Source organism: Triticum dicoccoides, chromosome 4A, assembly GCF_002162155.2.
Source record: "Triticum dicoccoides isolate Atlit2015 ecotype Zavitan chromosome 4A, WEW_v2.0, whole genome shotgun sequence".
Classification (NCBI taxonomy): Eukaryota; Viridiplantae; Streptophyta; class Magnoliopsida; order Poales; family Poaceae; genus Triticum; species Triticum dicoccoides.
The window spans coordinates 306,510,456-306,520,938 of NC_041386.1; positions in this window are offsets into that span (position 1 = coordinate 306,510,456).

Genomic DNA, 10,483 nt, shown 5'->3' on the forward strand with positions numbered 1-10,483 from the left:
TTGTTGTTGTTGTTGCTGTTGCTGTTGCTGTTGGTGCTGTTGCTGTTGTTGCTGTTGCTGTTGTTGCTGTTGTTGTTGTTGCTGTTGTTGTTGTTGCTGTTGTGCAAGACTTGCAAGCAGTTCATTAAATTTGTTATCGAGCTTTGTTTCGAACGTCTTCTCAAAGCCAGTTATTTTATCCATGGCCTCTTCAAAATTGTTCAGCATATCTTGCACCTATTTAGTCATCATTTGCTGAAATTTATCATGCAAGTCCTTATTCGTCATGTTCTCCCAGTCAGTCTCATCGACTTGTGATCCTGCCATGGTTAGGAGCAATAGAAAGACACAAGATTATGATTCTACATACTACTAGAAAATGATGGTGGTGGGGCGTCACAAATCCATGAAGCAAATCTTAAATTCTTATCAGTTCTTACCCAGCAGCAGGCAATGATCGGCAACCATTGTAGTCAAAACTCTCAAACCTTGGATAGATCGATTACCAGGGAGAGTCAAACGCACGACGTAGATGTATGTGGAGCTAGTAAGGCTTATAATATGGTAGCAAAAAGGATCAACAATAATCAATTCAGAGATGCAAAGTTGAATAAACGCTCAATGACGGTACTATGTTGGTCCTAGGCTACACCATAATAGAGACGCGAGCCTAGAACACGAACAAAATCACGGTGCATCACGTAAACAAGGGAAAAGCACACTCTGGAATTTTTTCGCTCTGTTTTTTTTTGCGCTCCTCTTTTTTTTTGTGAAAAATCACTATAATGGCGAGTATCTCAAAACTCCTCCCAGGTCAAACTGATAGGATGGGCACGCAATTTTTTTACTATTTTTTCGAAAATTAGAGTAGCGACAATAAAAAAGTGCGACAAAAATCACTATGATGGCACGTGGCTCAAAAGACTCAGAAAAGCCTAAAAATAGGATGGAGAAAATATTTTGCTTGCAAAAATTTTGGCCTAAAAACAGCCCGGGGGCTCTAGAAAATTCCAGATTTTTTTCAGAAACCTACTCAGGTAAGGAAACACGAAACGAAAATTAGACGGATCTCGAAAACAAAACTAATATGAAAGGAACTCGGATTGGTGGTGGATATATGGTGGTAGGATATGGCAGCGGTGGTTGTATATGGTAGCGATGGTGGTAGTGGTGGTGGTATATGGATACGGATCGGTGGTGGTATATGGATATCAATTGGTGGTGGTATATGGATACAGATCGATGGCGGATAAGCGGTGGTGGTAGATGGCAGGGGCGATGATGATGGTGGGGCAGCGGCATGACAACTTATGACCATAACTCGAAACTCTAAAAGACTAGACGCTAAGACTAACAACTAGACACGACGATGCAATTGCAAATTCAACAAAGCAAAAACCCTAAAAACATTATGCAAAGGCTCAGATTGGTTAGGATATGATGAACTAACCTATTTTTTGTGGCTCTTTCGTGGACTGTAGGTATGAAGAACAGACTCAATCTAAACCACGAAAAACTGTAGAATCTCACCGAGTAACCTGAAAATCTATTACCACTTAATAGAGGCAAAGGTGTCCCGTCTTTCGATAAGATGATGGATATCACTTTGGTGGAAGTCGACTTTAATGATCCGACTACGAACGTCCGAGGACGTCGCACCTTAGCAATCGCTAAACCAACTCCGAGAGGTTATTGACCACGCCGGAGCATGATCAACCTGACCACGAAGGTCTACTTCCTGCAAGCAAACGAAGAACAAGCAAGAAACTAAGATTGCAATCTGGATATTGCAAATATAAGATGAAAGCTTTATTGATCAAGGTAGGGTTCTCTGATGCCTTTGTCTGGTTGTTGAACACAAACGAAGTACGCGAAGTTGCAGCTATGGCGAACGTTTAATCTAAACAAAACCCAAAGTCTAAACGACGCCCTAAGGACTGTATATATGGAGAAAAAGGGGGGAATTTCATGGCCCTTGGAGAAGCGGGTCCGAAACTAATCCTAATTCTTGTTTCCCCACACATACAGACTCTAAAAACAACTTATACTTAAGTATTTTGAAAATACATGGGCCTGGCCCAATAATAAGTGGCATCTTGTATATTTCGTTCAAGGATTCATGATCTCCTTATGGTGGCTTCAAAGTCTTTGAAATCATCACTTGTAACTCCGTTCTTGATCCCATTGCGCATGCCATCATCTCCATGCTTGGTCTTGCTCCAGTGTTCATCCCTCTTATCCATGCTAGGCCCTTCATTTGTAAGCAAAACAAATGTATCCAATTTAGGCAGCATCATATTCTCATGAACATTAGAATCATTACCAAGAAATGAAAGTACCTGATAATTTAATTGGTGTGCGCGAGCTCTAGTAATTCTAGTACATATAGCAGCAGGGGATGTGGGTGTAATAATGGTATTGATGTCCTCATGACACAAAACTTAATGGAACTTTGTGAGATAGGTTAGTATGATAAAGAGCAAACCATTTCACTTTGGTAATGTCAAATACATGATTTATAGTTGTTCTCACACAATGCCTACTGTAACATATCATTTCCATAATTTGTATCGAGCAATATAAGCCATAGAAACTTGAAAACAAGCAAACTATGCATTGAAACCGAATCTGTCAAAAACAGAATAGTTTGTAGTAATCTGTACTCCAACCATACTTTTGTTACTCCAAAATTTCTGAAAAATAGGAAAACCTGGGTAACTTCTTTATTAATATTCTGCAAAAAGAATCAGCATTTTATAACTCTTACGTTAAAAATTAGAATTGTTTTCTTGAGAGCAAAAGTTTCTTTTTTTCAGCAAGATCAAATCAACTATCACCATAAGCCATCCCAAAGGTCTTACTTGGCAATTTATTGAAATGAAAGCAATAAAACATGATTACTACAGTAGCCTAATCATGTGAACACACAAAAACAGTAGGTAAAAGTGTTGGGTTGTCTCCCAATAAGCGCTTTTCTTTAATGCTTTTTTAGCTCGGCATGGTGATTTCAATGATGCTCGCATAAAAGATAAGAATTGAAACATAAAAGGAGCATCAAGAAACACATGACTAGCACATTTAAGCCTAACCCACTTCCTATGCATAGGGATTTTGTGAGCAAATAATTGATGAGAACAAGAATCAACTAGCATAGGAAGGCAAAACAAGCATAACTTCAAAAATTTCAAAACATAGAGAGGAAACTTGATATTATTGCAATTCCTACAAGCATAAGTTCTTCCCTCATAATAATTTTCAGTAGCATCATGAAGAAATTCAACAATATAACCATCACATAAAGCATTATTTTCATGACACAAAAGCATAGAAAACTTATTACTCTCCACATAAGCAAATTTCTTCTCATCAATAGTAGTGGGAGCAAACTCAACAAAATAACTATCATGAGAGTGAAAATTAAAATCATGATGACAAGTTTCATGGTTATCATTATTCTTTATAGCGTACATGTCATCACCATACTCATCATAGATAGCAAATTTGTTATCATATTCAATTGAAACCTCTTCCAAAATAGTGGCACTAAATAAAGTCTTGACCTCTCCAAATCCACTTTTATCATTATAACAATAAGATTCAACACCCTCCAAAATAGTGGGATCATTATGTAAAGTTGACATTCTTCCAAACCTAGTTTCATCAATATAATCATCATAAATAGGAGGCATGCAATCATTATAATAAATTTGCACATCAAATCTTGGGGGACTAAAAATATCATCTTCATCAAATATAGCATCCCCAAGCTTATGGCTTTGCACATCACTAGCATCATGGATATTCAAATAATTCATACTAGCAAAATTACAATCATGCTCATCATTCATGGATTCTATGCCAAACATTTTATAGCATTCTTCTTCTAACAATTGAGCACCATTTTCCTTTCCATCATTTTCATGAAAGACATTATAAAGATGGATAATATGATGCAGCCTCAATTCCATTTTTTGTAGTTTTGTTTTTTTAACCAAACTAGTGATAAAACAAGAAACTAAAAGATTCAATTGCAAGATCTAAAGATATACCTTCAAGCACTCACCTCCCCAGCAACGGCGCCAGAAAAGAGCTTGATGTCTACTACGCAACTTTATTCTTGTAGACTCGTGTTGGGCCTCCAAGCGTAGAGTTTTGTAGGATAGTAGCAATTTTCCTTCAAGTGGATGACCTAAGGTTTATCAATCCATGGGAGGCGTAGGATGAAGATGGTCTCTCTTAAACAACCCAGCAACCAAATATAAGAAATATCTTCTATCCCCGACACACCTAATACAAAGGAAAATTGTATAGGTGCACTAGTTCGGCGAAGAGATGGTGATAAAAGTGTAATATGGATGGTAGAAATATATTTTCATAATCTGGATAAATAAAAACAGCAAGGTAGAAAATAGCAAACGAGCACAAAAACGGTATTGCAATGCTTGAAAATGAGGCATAGGGTCCGTACTTTCACTAGTGCAATCTCTCAGCAATGCTGAAATAATTGGATCATATAACCATCCCTCAACGTGCAACGAAGAATCACTCCAAAGTTCCTATCTAGCGGAGAACATAAGAAGAAATAGTTTGTAGGGTACTGATGTAGGGTAGAACCCTAGTGGCCCGATCTTTCACGAAAGGAGCGAATCCCGCGATGAACACGAAGAACACGAGGAGGGAAACGAGGGGAACACAAGAGAACACTCAAACCAACAAGAATGATCACACATGCACTAGATCCATGAACACAAAGGGAGATACAAGATCCAAAGTCAACAATGGATAATACAAGAGGGAACCGGTCTTCTCCGTGAGGAGGTCTTGAATCCACGGGGGGATCTTCCCTTAGAAAGGGGGCTTGAATCCAAAGGGATCTTCTATGTAGAGGCCGCGGTCTCTCTCGTGGAGTAGATCCGATATGGATGAGCGTAGCTCTATCTCTCAAATGAGTATATATTCTAAGGGGCGAAGGGGTACATGGGCCACGACCCAGATGCGCTGCACGCAGGCAGGGGGGCCGGATGTACGAGCGTCGGGGCGGATGTCCGGGCCTTCCCAAGACGCCGGATGTCCGGGCGCTGGGGCCGGATGTCCGGGCTGGCAGGGTCCAACCTTGTTGCTCTCTGTAATGGCGGGGTCCGGATTTCCGGGCTGGAGGCCGGATGTCCGGGGGCTCGGGACGCGCCGGATGTCCGGGCCCTATAGACTTGGCCGCTGTCTCCTTGTTGCTAGTGACACGTCCAGGGGCCGGATGTCCGGGTCCTGGAAGCTGTCTCCGTCTTCTTCCGTCGTCGCTTCCATGCTTCCCTCACGGATGGTGTAGTTGTTCCTTGGCGCTTGCACTTCTCCTTGTCGTCCGTAGTGTTCCAACAATACCTATGCATGCACACGAGAGGGGTGTCAAGTAGCATACCATCCTTGAAGGGGTCAAGTGAGCATGTGTAAAGGAGATGATTCACCTTTATGTATGTGAAGTAGATGTCGCACGTGTCACTTGCCAAACGGACTCTTGACATGGTGATGTCCATAGGATGCTCCGTATCATCTCCCCTCCCTTGGGAAAGATCCAACCTCGGATCCAAATCCAAATCACCATGAGAAAGAGATGCCGTCGCCGTGTAGGAGTGGTCGATCACCAAGTTCTCGTCATCTTGAAGCTCGAAATGGGCACTCTCCAATGTCGCACCATCTTGGGATTCCTTCAAAAGTAGCAAAGACAACAAACACTTGGAAAAACAAATGTGGTTAGAGTTAGTGCAAAACCAAGCATTCAAGAGGTGATTCACCAAAAAAGTGTCGTCATCATGCAAAGCATATGGTGTGACAAAGGATTGTGACATGAGATGTAAGCATATGAAGAGAGCACAAGCAAAGAAATCATGGGGACAATCATGTGAATGTGAGGTAGTGACGCACATATGTGTGACAAGAGAAGAAGCATCTACCTCAAGTTCATAGCAAGCATGGGCAAATTGCTCAATGAAAGGTCTATGGTAGGCATAAGAAGCATTCACAACACCAAATAAAATTAAGTGTCTAAACACATGGGTCAAGTGTAAGACAATCAAAGCATAATGTGCATTGGGTGTAGTGAATATCGTGTGGCACTCAACATAATGGAAAGAGAAATTGTTCATCATGTGCGAGGCAATCAAGGCAAGCATGTAGCAGTCAATGGGACATGGTGTCACACCGTGCATTCTGTAACATGTCATTTTCATTATTAAAGCATGAAAACTTGGACCAACAAAAACTTTTGCATTATTTGGCTTTTATTTTGGTGTTGGTTTTCTCGGAGTGATTTTTCAAGTGCTCTTTAAAGTCAACTACTCCACTTTTTGTACTTCATCTCCTTGCCCCAAACTTCTGCCCAATGATCATGCCATGTGTATAGTACAGTATAGTATTTTCCTACAAAAATAATTTGGCCAAATAGTATTTTCAATATTTAGTTTTCCAAAAACCCCTGAGTTGAGGTTTGCACTACAAGTACTTGATTTGGGGTATGAAAAATATTTCAAAGAGTATATTTGAAACCTATTAGATATAGGATTCCCATAAACCAAAAAAATATAATTTTAACAATTATTTTCCTATTTTATTTAAAAGCTTTTTCTTAAGGCCAGAAATGGTCTTTAATAGGGAAAAATTATTTTAATGTTTCAAAAATATTTGACAAAAATCAGGGAAACTCGGTGAACATATATTTTCCATATATAAGAGTTTCAACACATGGTCATGTTCAAAATATTGGACAAAACCTCCCAAAACTATTTCTGCCCATTTCAAGGATTTGAAATATTTCTACAGGAAATATTTTCATAAAAATCCAAGGAAAATCCAGCAAGTCACAAATGCATATTGTGATCACCTTGCAAATCCTCATCTCAATTAAGGTCAGTTTGGTTCACCAAAATGCACCAAAACCCTCTTTGACCAGAATCAAATTTGAACAACTTTGTACTACCAACTTTCTCTCCTTAACCCCAACTTTTGTGATCATGTTCATATGACCAAATGAGGCCACTACACCAAGTGGTGCATCAAGGAGAAATGATTTTATCAATTAGATCTGCACAAGTTCATTTCTGCTAATTTTTAGGGTTTACAAAAGTTGCATTGGCAACTTTGCCCAAATAAGCTCAAAATTGGTGGAAGACCCTAATTATATGTGTCATTCCACCCTGTGGACTCTCATGGCAAATGTAAACCATATACTTGCCCAAACCAGCATCAAACACCTTCTGCCACTTTACAGAAATCCCATTTTTGGCCTATTCCACTAATCTCCGTAGGCTCAACTTTCTACCACGACCCCTCCTAGTCCCCCTCTAGCACCTATGTGCTTTGCTGCCCGTGGAAGCAATGATGAAGGAGGGAGAACCCCATTTTTCTTCTCTGGATAGTGGATTCCTCTCTCTCTCTCAGCCTCCCTCTCTCCTCTCAGCCTTCCAGAGCATCCAAGGCACTCCCCAGCTTTAGCCCATGCCCCCTTCAGCTGCCAGACGCAAGTGGACGCGCGCGGACGAGGGAAAGCCGCAGATGTCGGCCAAAGTCGCGCTCTGGAGCGCCTAGCAGCGCACCCGACCGTTGACGCCGCACCTCCCGGCCACCTCGAGTGTCCCCCGCACGCCAGTCGATACCCCTCGACGTCCGCTCCACGCCAGCATGCCGCCCACTTGCTCCTGCGCCCTCCTATCTCTCCTGCAGCTCACGCCAGAACGTCGCCCCATTCGGCCAATGCTCGCGCCGCTCCTATGGCCCGCCTGCAGCTCGCCCCGCTCCTCCTCTCTCTCCCTGGCACCCTAGACCACTCTCACGAACACCCCCGAGCCCTCCATTCCCTCTCTAACGGACACCCGAGCCGATCCCGCGGGCACCCGTAGGCCGGGCCTACGGCGGACCTCGGCCAGCCTATAAAAGGCGACCCTGAGCCTCTCTATCACTCCCTGTCGCTCCCCCACACTCCTAATCCACCTCCCGCACCACCCATTTGTCCCCAGAGCTGCTCGAGCTCGAGATTGAGCTCGAGCTCCGCCGCCTCGGCTCGTCAGCGTTCGCGCGGTACAGGCCTCCTCCGCCCCCGTTCTCTCTCGATCTGGAACCACGCAGCACCACTGACCCCTTCCCCTCTCTTTACCCACTCTTTTGCAGCCGGGGACGGCTGAAACCATCGACGCCCGAAGCACCTCCGCCGCGTGACCTCGTCACCGGCGAACCAGGCTGCTCCGGTGTCCAACTCCACCTCCACCCGAACGGCGACACGACGCTGAGCCCAGCCGTGCCCTCACCCGACCTCGCCGTGCCTTGCGTCATCGCCGATGAGCTCGCCGCCCTCTCTGACCCAGGGTTGACGACGACGGCCGTGGGGCCCGTCCGTCAGCCTCACGTCCTGACGCCTGGGCCCCGCCCGTCAGGTTTAAATCTGGCGTGCGCGTGTGCACCAGTGCGCCGGGCCGCCTCGCTGGCTGGGCCTGCTGCGCTGCGCCTGTTCTGGCCCAGCAGGCACAGAGCCCTTTTCTTTTTCGTTTTCTATCACTTTTCCAAGAATTCCACAGGATAAAATATATGTCCAAATAAATTGATTCCAATTCCTAAATTCCTAAAGTATTGCAACCTATTTAATGGTGCAATTTTCATTCAAATCCAACAACCTTTTCTTCACTGTAAATATTTAAATGTGATTTTAAGCATTTAAATATACCTTTGTAAATCCATTTCTCCTATTCTGCTACTCCAAACCCAAAACTAAGAATTTTCCCCTTCTTAGTTTTCAACCTAGTATTTAACAAAAATGAGTTGACATTTTTCTAAGCACTTTGGTTTTTCTGTTTTATTATTCCCTTATTTTTCTCGTTATTATTTTGCGACGATAGATTGCGTTGCTGACGAAGGAGTTGGACCAGAAGACTTTGAAGACCCAGAAGACTTTGTTGAGCCAGGCAAGTAGCCCTTTGACCATGTCTATGAAACCCTTTTTATGCATTTCATATAGCACTTTATTATTGTTGCATCGGAATCATGATGAGATGGTAGCCACTTTGGTGGGTTACCTCCATTTCCTCCTTATTGATACTTGCATTGTGCATGACCCTACCTTCTTATGAGGGTTATGACGGTGGGAGTAGATAGGATGCTAAAGTAGTTGCTATGCAGAAAAGGGACGGGAATATGCATGATGATGGAGACAAAGTATTTTCAAGGACTTTTCGAAAACCCCGTCAGGTGCCGCTTATGCCCGAGGGAGATGATGAGTTGGGTAACCACTTGATGACGAAGTGGTGTACCGAGGCAAGTGTGGGTGTTGATTTTCAAAATGGATTGGTTTAAGTTGCGACCGTTATTCCAATCTTACATGCGCAACCACTCTACCCTTGTATGGGAAAGGGCATTATTGATTACCTAGGCCGATACTAGCTTGGAGCCCGCATTACTAGTGACAGGAGAGTTGTTGGTGCGCTCTCTTGGGACGGGGTCGTGCCAGGTAGGGCGGCCATGACTGTTTTCACAGGGCACCGGATACACCATTGTGTCCCCTCTCGGGTGATACGATCTCGAGTGAGCCTCGTATGATGTACATCATGAGGATACGGAACAATGAGTGGACTCCTTGTTAGTGTCGTCTAGGGAAAGATAGTGATCGGGTGCTTACCCCGGGTACTTGAGGTACCGCGGGTCGTGGATGACACGGAAGCTCCTCGGATCTTGTGGGTAAAGTGCGCAACCTCTGCAGAGTGTAAAACTATTCAAATAGCCGTGTCCACGGTCAAGGACAGTTGGGTAACCGCTCTTGGGCTACGTCCACATGTTACCAACCAGTGTGTGTGTTTGGATAAGTGGGAAGATCTACGTGGGTCAAGTCAAAGGACTTGACATGATTGAGTTGGGTTGATTCCCACTCTATTTATGTTGATATCTGTAACATGTCCTCGTGGTTAATTGAATTCTCCTGATGCATGTCTTACACGTGGTTGAACATGTCATAGCACTCAAAAACTAGCTTTCCGCAAAAATTTACCTATATCATGCATTGTTGTACATTGAAACAAAACATGGGTTGCTTGCGAGTACATTCAAAGTACTCATTGGCTTGCCACTGATTATTTAAGTGGCAAGGCATGGAAGAACAGGAGTTCGAAGAAGAGTTCTTTGGAGACGAACATGCGAACTAGGTCGTTTCCCAGTCAGAATGCGTGTAGGGTTAAGGAAGATGGCATGGGTTCTACTTATCGACGAAGAATTTCCGCTGCTTAAGTTTATTTGGTATTCAGCCCATGTGGCTTTATCTATGTAAGACTTGACCATAATGGTCATAATTTGTGTAAGACGATATGTATGGATGTAAGACTCTTGTTATTCAGCTTCTGTGTGTTCAGTGAGTATTGATCTCTGGGATCACTGTACACGTGCATTCGGTGATCACGACTCATGAGTCGGGGTCCCCACAGAGGTGGTATAGAGCCATCCTGACTGTAGGAAGCCTTAGTTAGCATGGACATTAGTT